The sequence below is a fragment of the Octodon degus genome, unplaced genomic scaffold, assembly GCF_000260255.1.
Source record: "Octodon degus isolate 3935 unplaced genomic scaffold, OctDeg1.0 scaffold00089, whole genome shotgun sequence".
Lineage (NCBI taxonomy): Eukaryota > Metazoa > Chordata > Mammalia > Rodentia > Octodontidae > Octodon > Octodon degus.
In genome coordinates, this window is record NW_004524665.1 from 3,336,899 (window position 1) to 3,347,382 (window position 10,484).

Genomic DNA, 10,484 nt, shown 5'->3' on the forward strand with positions numbered 1-10,484 from the left:
GGCCCTTTGTTCATTCTCCAGTATTAAAAGAAAATAAAGGGGCCAGGGAGATGGCTCAGTGGAATAAGTGCTTCCCTGGCAAGCACAAGGGCCTGAGTTCTATCCCCGGTTCTGCAAAAAAAAAGAAGAAGAAGAAGAAGGAGAAGGAGAAGGAGAAGGAGAAGGAGAAGGAGAAGAAAGAAAAGAAAAGAAAAGAAAAAAAAGATCAAACTACCAGGCCCCTCAGATTACAAATTTTCAAAAAACTCTAACATCTTACTAGACCAAGTGTGACTTTCTGACATTTTAGTTGGTTATTAGGAAAATGCTTATAAAGAAACTTCACATATACCATCACATAGATACTTTTCATTTGTGAGAATGTCTCTCACTCTGTAGATTCTTTTTCTTTCTTTCTTTTTTCTTTTTTTGAGTCTCAGAAAAACCTCAAAGGTCCCAGGCTAGTCACAAAGTCGCAGGTTCATGCCATCCCTCTGCCTCAGTCTCTCCAGCGCCGGAACCCCAAGTGTGCACCACCAAGCCTGGCTGACTAATTCTTATCATGGGAAAAAACAATAACTTGTATCTGCAGAATAAGTTCCACCTTTGACCACGTCGTCTTCGTGAGCCTTTACCTCTGTCCTCCTCTCTCCCAGGAAATAATGGGGCACAGACCTAACTCTGCTTCTTCAAGATATAAATGTCTTACCTTGCGCCCTGAGTCATGCCTCTGCACGCAAAAGTGGAGGGTGGCAGGTCTAGCGGTCACCAAGTGCTGACAAATTTATAAACCGCTGGTCGCCCGAGTGGGGCACAGCTCTGGGGTGGAATGCTGCTCTGGCCCAACGCTCACCACCCTGTGTCCACCAGCACCCAGAAGAAAACGAACAAAAGTAAACCAAATGGGTGGGCTAAGAAAGAAAGCGATTTCAAAGCTAGCAAATAAGAGTGTAGCTGGCAGCTCTGAGATCGCGGCTTCGGTCGTGCCTCATGAGTATGAATGCGTGCTGCGTGGCGCGTGCTGCATGGCGCGTGCTGCGTGGCGTGTCCGCGTGTACACTGCCTCTGCATGTGTGACTTCCCAGCTCCTCCCTGCTAACAAGTTGGTTTAGAAGTAAGTGGTGGGGCGTGGTGGCACACACTTGTGATGTCAGCACTTGGGGGGCTGAGGCAGGAGGATCATTGCGAGTTCAAGACCAGCCTGGGCTACAAAGTGAGTTCATGGCCAGCCTGAGCTGCACGGCGAGACCATGTCTCAAAAAGAGAAAAATACGAGAACAAGTAAACCAGGCAAATGTAAGTGGGATACAGATCTCAAAATATAATCTTACTAGTTTTTAAAGTCTTTTTAAAGATAGTTTAAAATCTTTTTTAAAAAGATAATTTAAAATATTTTTAAAAGATAATTTAAAATCTTAAGATCATGTTATACTAAATTAAATAACATTCATTCAAGGTATAAGCCATTTCTAAATGCATTAAACTTCTAAAACATCAATTAAGGGGCTGGGGAGATGGCTCAGTGGAATAAACGCTTCCCTGGCAAGTGCAAGGATCTGAGTTCAATCCCCGGTTCCTGGAAAATAAAAATAAAAATAAATAAATAAAATAAAACATCAATTAAAAAATATGTATTTTGTGCAAGGTACCTATCCTCCTATTTTCAGCCTTCCCAGCACTGGGATTACAGCCAGCTCAGCAAACCTGAGGGCAGGGCTGTGGCGACATGCAGGACTGAGCTTTAAGGGTTTCTGTGCTTGCCTAAGCAGGCACTTAGTCCACTGAGCTATATCATTGGCCCTTAAAACATCAATTATTACACTTAAAGTTTGTTTTGTTTTGTTTTGTTTTGAAGTTCTGGGGATTGAACCCAGGACCTTTACACTGAGCTAGTCCCAGCCCTTTTTCTCCAGTCCTCATTTTATTTATTTATTTATTTACTTTTGTCTTTTTGAGACAGGGTCTTGCTATGCAGTTCAGGCTGGCCTTGTGCTCACTTTGTAGCCCAGGCTGGTCTCAAATTCTCAGTGATCATCCTGCTCAGCCTTCAAGTGCTGGGATCACAGGTGTGCGCCACCACACCTGGCTAGTATTTTGTCTTTGTATGATTAAAATAAAAGCTGAGTACTTTGGGTCAATTAGCAAATATATTCTGTTCCCACATTTGAAATGTCTGTTATGAGCAAACAGGGCTGGCCAGATAGCTCAGCAGACTAAAGCGCTGGTTTATACAGTGTGCATCACAGTGACCAGCTGTTTCTAAGAGACAGGAACAACTGGATCTGGAACAGGAACTGTCACCTGGGCAATGAGGAAGCTGAAGTGCGCTGGCTGGAAGAGGCATTTTCCGCTACACCTCTCCCTGTTAGTTTCCCAGCAAATCTTCGCTGGTGTCGCACGGGATCTCCTGAGACAAGGCCCAGCGAGGAGCAGGACCGTTAGGACTATCAGTGACCCTGGGACTGGCTGGCCCGAGGCCTCCAAGGCTGTCTCAGTACAGTTTCTCCCTGAGTTGCTTTTCAGGAAGAGTTGCTCTTTAGGCCTCTCTGCTCTGTGACACAACCCTGGCCAGGGAGTGAGGGAGCCCCAGCAGGGGCAGGGAAGGGAGGGCTGGGCGAGCAGCTGGAGAGTCACAAATAGGAATGAAGCAACACCATGAATGGTGTCCTCCGGCTTCTGCCGTGCACGGCTGCTCAGTGGCACTGGCTCCAGAGTGAGCCCCAGGGGAGCTGTCTGGGTCTGTTCTGCAGCAGATCTAACCTCGTTTTTGAGTTGCCTCTGCTACAAGTGCCGGCTTATTGTCACTGTCAATCACCAAGAGTAGGCCATGTCTAGGGATGATTTTTTTTTTTTTTTTTTACAGCAGGACCCTACAAACATTTTTTTCTCTTTTTGAGATGTCTCACTATGCTGCTCATGCTGAGCTTGAGCTCACATTATAGGCCAGGCTGGTCTCGAACTTGTCACGATCCTCCTGCCTCAGACTCCCATGTGCTGGGACTATAGGCGTGAGCTAAAACCTACAAACTTGTATTGTCTTCCCAGTACAGGTAAGGAATGGGAGGTCAGGGCTGATGACACAGACACTGAAGCCTGAGCTGGCTGCAGGGATACAGGGGCCCGCACAGCAGCAGCATGAGCTTTCAGGACAATAGTGGGAGCAGGTCTGGTGGCTGGGGTTAATGTTTCAGCCAACTGGATCCTCTAAGGGCTCTCGGCCAGGTTAGTTGGCATCACTGGTGGCAGCAGGAGGAAGTTCACTGTTATCACCTCTGCAGGAGAGTGTTGGCCAAGATAGTTTTCTCCAAGGTGACCACGACATGTCTAGACTCTCAGGCTTTGTTCCTACCAGAGCTACTTCCGTGTCTAAGCAGGGTGCACGCAGCATCTATTGGGGGGTCTATTGTTAAAATAGTTAATCACAGTTCAGCATGTGACTCCTGGGCAGTTAGGTCTCAGTCTAAGGGGAGCTTGCCAGCATTATTTTTGTGAACTCAGATTTTATAGAAGCCAGCAGCTGCATTAAACTTGTGGGGTTTCTTTCTTGTAACCAATTTTCTGTAAGATAAGGTAATAGGACTTTTGTGTCTTTCCAGAAGGCAACTGGAGTGCCATTAATCAGAGATGATTTTTAAAGAGGGAACAAGTTTTTGCCAGGCATGGTGGTGCACACCTGTAGTCCTAGCACTTGGGAGCTGAGGCAGGAGGAGCATTGCTAGTCCAAGACCAGCCTGGGCTGCAAAGTGAGCTCAAGGCCAGCCTTAACTGCATAGTGAGATGCTGGCTCAAAAAGACAAATGCCTGGGAGGTCGAGTCCGGGTCAGTTGTGAAGAGGGGCTGGCTGCCAAGAGCCAGCTGAGGGCAGAAGAAGGCATTCTTTGGGTGCAGGCAGGTGTACCAGCAGGCTGTGGGGCAGAGCACTGAGGCAACACATACGGAGGGCAGTCACAGTGGCATTGGTGGCTCGGAGATCTTGAATGGGTTCACAGGCAGGAGAGGTATATTTTAGCAGTTTGACGGTCTCTACTTTTTGTTTAGGGAACCATGATGGGGCAGGAAGGGACAAAGAAGCCTCAGAGAAAAGGTGCTGGTGGTTTGGCCAAATCTGTTGGAGCCTCCCTAAAAGTAGTGAGTCCTTAAGTCCTTGTGGCAGTAAGTCCAAGTGAGCTGGCCTTTTATCTCAGGCTCTTTCCAACTGAAAGGTCTAATGGGAGCAACTTACAAGCAGAGGATGACAGCTTCTAAATCTAGAGCAGGTTGTATGGGCCAGGGACAGCGGAGTGCTTTGTTGCTGATGTTGTGGAGCTCTTGCCCAAGGTGACTAACAGTTTATCAGGCTGATGTGTAGCTGGATGCCTGTTTGTGCTTCCCGTGACATCTGATGGCAGTGGGGTCCATGATGAGGTGACACGGCTGATAGCCAGGCCTGGAGGGGAGGCCCGGCGCACACCTCTGGGAGGAGTTTTCAGAATTTCAGGCCTGAGGTTATGTCTAAGGCTCATGCAGGCCTCGTGCTCCTCTCCAGGGACGGTCAGAGCTCAAAGTACAAGGCTAAATGGGAGGGAGGCCGACCAGCCTGGTGCAAAGGAGGCGGCCACCGCCAACTCGAAGCAGGGGTCTCTTCCCAGAAATAGTAGAGGGCCCCATTTATGCAGTAACTGTCCTTGGGCTGCAAGCTTGTGCCTGGCAGAAGGGGTGAGAAGCAAGAGTCCTAGTTGCCCCAGTGATGGTTCCCAGGGGCCCAGCTGAAGAAGGGAGCCTGATCTGGCCCGGTCTGAGCCCATCAGACATCTGATGAGAGGGCTATCTTACAGACATCAGGTATTGTTTTTTAAAAATAAGGATTCTTGGCCACCTCCCCCTTATAAATTTTTTTTAAATGTTTTATCTTTGTTTATGGTACAGGTCCCACTACACAGCTCAGACTCATAGTGATCCTCCTATCTCAGCCTCCCCAGTTCTGGGATTACAGGCGTGCACCATCACTCCTGGATTTGGTGGCTGGCTCGGCTCAAGGCCAGCATGGTATGTGGTATTGGGGATCGAACCTGAGTCCTTATGCTTGCCAGTCAGGTGCTTAGACTGCCAAGTCATCTCCCAGTCCCTTGCTCCCTTTTTGGTGCCTTCAGAAATACTTGACTGGGTTGTTTCTAGGTGAGTCAACCTTTGGGAAAGGCCACCACAACTCATTCCTCAGGACTGGCCCTCCAATTTTCCTCAATCAAAATGTGGAACTCAGAAGGAACTGCTGACGGTCAGCTCAGGCGGGTGCTAAATGACACTATCTGACCAGCACAGGCATACAAGCACAAAGCCCTGGACAAAGGCCCTTCTGGCCACATGTAGACAATGGCTAGCTGGTACCTGCTCAGTTGGCTGGAGGTAGACAAGCCAGGAGTGGGGATGAAGCTACAGGTGTTTGGCAGCAGCTGTGGTGGCCAATGAAGGTGTTACAGCAGACTTTGTAGGAAAAATGGGCTTTTTTTTTTCCCTTTCTTCTTTGCAACACAGGAAGTGGTTTGGTTTCATTTTTAACTCCATCAAAGCCCTTTTTCCTATAGTCAGAGACAAATTCCCATTTCTGACTTCCTACATGTGTGTTCTGTACTCTTGAACAATGGCACAACCGAGGGCGGGTGCCCCTCAGAGAGAGGCCCTTCAGATGCCTGCCTGGCTGCAGCCCTCGCAGGAACATAGGTAAGACTTGGCTAAGGAGGGTGTGAAGGCTCCCTTACACCATCCGTCAGCCACACGGAACCGCAGGTGGGGGCCCAGTCAGCCGCCACGAACCATGCTTCCCAGTCCTGAGGCACAGTGGAGCAGCCTGTGGCTTGCGCTGTCCCACTCACTCACACATTCATTCAGCAGACACTCAGGTTTAAATGTCCCAACCCCTTCTGAGAGGGTGGCCTCAACAAACAAGAGTTGATCAAGCTCTTCTTCAGCTCCAACTGAGCAGGACTGACAGACTGACTAACTGGGGTGCCTCCAGGGGTCTTACTAAAATCAGGCAGACAGACAGACTGTGTTTTCCTCCCTTTGGGGTCCAATGTGAGCCACTCGAGCACAAAGATAGGAACTCTCCGCCAGACCTCTAAGGGGATTTGAGAAATCTCAAAGACACACCTTCCCACTGGGACCTGGAGAGGTCTTTGCTCCATCTGCGAGGGACACGACCAGTGGCCAAAGAGGTCTGCAAAAGCAGGCAAAAACACCAACACGACACCTGGAATGGCTTGTCAACTGGGGACTGGTTTTCACAGTGTGTATCACAGTGACCAGCCATTCTAAGAGACAGGAGCAACCAGAGCTGGAACAGGGTCTATTACCTGGTCACTAAGAAACTGAAGTGTACTGTCTAGGGCTGGGGGGATTTCTTGTTACAGTTTAACCATGGCGTGGGTGTGTTCCAAGGGTTCCTGGGTAGGAAGGCTGAGCCCAGAGTGGCAAAGTTAAGGGATGGGGAGGCTGGACGTGGTCACACATCTGTAGTCTCAGCACTCAGAAGGCTGAGGCAGGAGGATCACTAAGGCAGCATGAACTACAGAGCAGGACCCTCTCTCTAAAAATATTGAATACACTTCTGTCACTGTGATACCAGGGGTGCCATCGGCTATGGAGCCCCCAGTACAGGTAAGGTGATGCTGTTGTCACTCCGTGGACACTCAGAATGCTGACTAACAGTGTCTCTTTTCTTTCTTTATAAATCATCAAGTTCCTGGTATTTAATTATAATAATAAAAAGTGAAGTTATACTCTAGCCCATTTGTCTTTTAGTCCATTTGATTTGGGTCAATCTTGGATAATTGAGCTAATTTTTAAATTCATGATGAAGAAAACAAGAAAATCAGCTCCAGCTTATGCCCTTCCTGCCTCAGCTTTGCAGAGTGTGATTATGACAGTAGGTGCTTTTTAAATTGTTTTAATTTTATTGGCCCACCTGAGGTTTACATAGTGACATTCGTCATAGAGAATCTGTACCTGTACGTGACATATCTTGTTTTGTTTTCCCTATTCCCTTCAGCCCTCCTTCCCCTTATTTACAAAAGCTTGGTTTCCATTTTTTTCCTTTTTTTTTTTCTCATCCCTTTCTTTTCCTTTACCCACTTCCTTCTTTCCCTATTCTTTTTTGTTCTAAATAACTATATTTCATCTTTTTGAGACAAGGTCTTACTGTGCAGTTGAGGCCGTCCTTGAACTTACTTTGTAGCCCAGGCTGCCCTCAAACTCACAGTGATTCTCCTGCCTCTGCCTCCCGAGTGCTGGGATTATAGATGTGTGCCACCACACCCAGCATTTTTTTAAATTAATTAAGCTTATTGGCACATTTCAGGCCTACGCAATGATCACATTCATCGTAGAGGATTTGTACCTGTATGTGCTATAGCTTGATTCAGTTTTCCCCATCCCCTACCCTCCTCAGGGAAAAGACTGATGACTACCGAGGCCCTTCCGGAGGACGGGTCTTCAGGTGGGAGAAGAGACACCAGGAAGCCTCTGCATTTTGCTGTTATAGAAGCACCTTTGGCTACAAAAAACTCTGCACCATGGTGTGGACTTGGGATGAATTAGCTGAGTGTCCATGGTGAGCCATTTTATTTTATTTTATTTTATTTTATTTTATTTTATTTTATTTTATTTTATTATGTACGGGGGATCAAACTCTACTTTGCACTTACCAGATAAACGCTTAAGCCACTGAGCTATCTCCCCAGTCCCACGGTGATCTTTTTAAAATGAGTGATAGGAACATAATGGTTAAGAACAAATAAATTAGGTGAAAGCAAGCAGCAGAAAATATGTGAGTAAACTTCTATTGCTGTTCAGAACCCTTTGCTAGTGACTTGAAATCTCGAAATTATACTATGTTAAGAATTAACCAGGAGTGGTGGCACATGCCTGTAGTCCCAGCATCTGAGAGCCTGAGGCAAGAAGATCACAAGTTTGGAGCTGGAGAGCTAGCTCGGTGGTCTAAGCGCCTGCCTGGCAAGCGCAAGGACCTGGGTTCAATCCCCAGTACTGCATGCCATGTGAGGGCCCCAGAACACCAGGCACTTCATGCTGGCCACTGAAACCAGGTGTGGTGGTATACAACTGTAATCCCAGCACTGGGGAGGCTGAGACAGGAGGATCACCACAAGTTGTAGCAAGACCCTGTACCAAATAAATAAAATAAATAAAACATTTTTCTTTAAGAAAGAGGATCGTAAGTTCAAGGCCAACGTAGACTACATAGTGAGATCCTGTCTCAAGCAAAACAATAGAAGAAGAAAAAAAGAAAAGAAAGAGGGCCAGGGAGATAGGTCAGCAGCATAAGCACCTGCCTGGCAAGCACAAGGTCCAGAGTTCGATCTCTGGTACTGAAGAGAGAGGGAGAGGGAGAGGGATAGGAGGAAAAGGGGAGAGGGAGAGGGAGAGGGAGAGGGGGAGAGAGTGATTCATGAAAACTGAGTTATTTTAGAATGAATTTAAATACTGAAAGCACTACATCATCAGGAAGCACTTTTCTAAAACGGAGACAGTGGCCCCATCTATGCAAACGCCTTGCAGGTGTGGACTTAGAGCCTGGCCCTTCTGAGTCCTTCAAGCTTCCCTTTTTGCAATTCTGCACTCCTCTGCTGGCCACAATGGTGTACATCTGTAATCTCAGTTACTCTGGAGGCTGAAGCAGGAGGATCATAGCTTCAGGCCAGCTTGGGCAATTTAGCAAGACCCTGTAGGGCTGGGAGCATAGCCCAGTGGGAGAGCTCCTGAGCCTGGCATGTGAAAAGCCCTGGATTCCATCCCTAGTTCTGAAAAGACAAACAAACAAACAATCCCTTTGCACTCCTCATCCCCAGCGTGGGTCAAAGAAACTAGGATCCCTTTTCCTCAAGGAAACCACAAAACCTAAATAGTAATTCTTTCCCTTTGTATTCCTCCCTGGGAGGGCTGCCATCCAGGGCCTCCTGCGCAATACCCTGGAGGACAGGAGGCCACACAGAGGCCAGGAGGAGTCACTGTTCCCTCCTCACTCTTTGCTCCAACCATGCAGCTACTGGGCCTCCACTCTTCTCCAAACTAAAGCATAAAATGTGACACTTTGGGCCAGCCAAATAGCTCAGCAGATTAAAGCACCTGCTTAGGCAGACTCAGGGGCTGGGAGTTCAATCCCTGGTCCTGCTGTGCAGGCCCCGCCCCCGGGGCGCACTGAGACAAGAGTGAGACTGGGCGTGGCATTGTGTGCCTATAATCCCAGCACTTCAGAGGCTGTAAACGAGGATCACTAGGAGTCCGATCACTAGAGAATCTGTACCCTGTACACCCTGTCCTAAATACAGAAAAAAAAGTGAGTTTCCCCTAACTCATTTCTGAAGTGTATATCATATAAAACCTGAATTAAATACATCTATTATATTCTTTAAAAAAAAAATAAAAACCTTCTGCGCTCTTGTGCTCTGTAGCTAATCATACAATAGACGGAATAATTCATGCTATGAAAAAAATATTGGTGGGAATTTTTGTTCTAAATGTGCTAAAATAGCTCAAGGCCAATGTTTGGCTCTCTGCACCCGTAATCCTGGGAAGACAATCGCATTTGCGGGACCACTTGATGGTCCTTGAACCTGCACAGACACACGGGGAAAACAGGGTACCCTAGTCACATGCTGCATGTTTCCCATGCGGGGGAGTGGGAGCTGTTGGTGGCCAAGATGTCACCAATGTGTTTACCTCATGACATCACTAGATAGTTCTCCAAGAACAGCAGCCATTGGCTGAGTGAGCTGTAGAGGCGGTAAGAGGGCGCCACAAGCCTGGTGGCGCTACCACTGTCTCGGGCATCTCCAGGCTCTTGCTGAGGCTGAACAAAACAAACAGCACTCAGAACCTGAATCAGGCCAAGCAGCACGTCCACCCGCACAATACGGCTCGGCAGCAAGCGGAGGGTTGCTAACCCTAAAAAAAATGCAAACCCCAAGGAATACAGATTGCTATCACTTATAAGAAATGATGAAAGTTGAGAAGAGCAAGCAAACGAGGCTACTCCCCAGCCTGCATCTAGACCTGCCTGTGGCTCTCCACTCACACGGAGTTCCAGTTGCAGAGAAAGTGACCTGGCCCTGTGAAAATCTGTGTAGCCCAACAATGGAATCCTGAACTTTTAGCCTGAGGGCTGGCAAAAAAAAAAAGGAAGAAAAAAATAGAAATAATTAATTGATTAAGGGCTAGCCCAGTGGCTAATCACCTCTGACCTTTAGTCAAGAATTTTCTTTTCCTAAAACAAAGAAACATTTAAGGAGATTAAAATTCTAATGACCTTCATTTCCTCATTCCAAATTGTATTAAGGATCAAAGTATCAATCTTTGCCCCGTAGATATACAGAATGAGTATATGGAAATAAAAACATTTCTTTGTAAACGTCAGAAAATAGTTTCCAGGAGCCGGGGAGATGGCTCAGTAGAATAAGCACTTCCCTGGCAAGCAGAAGAGCCTCAGTTCAATCCCCCAGTTCCACCAAAAAAAA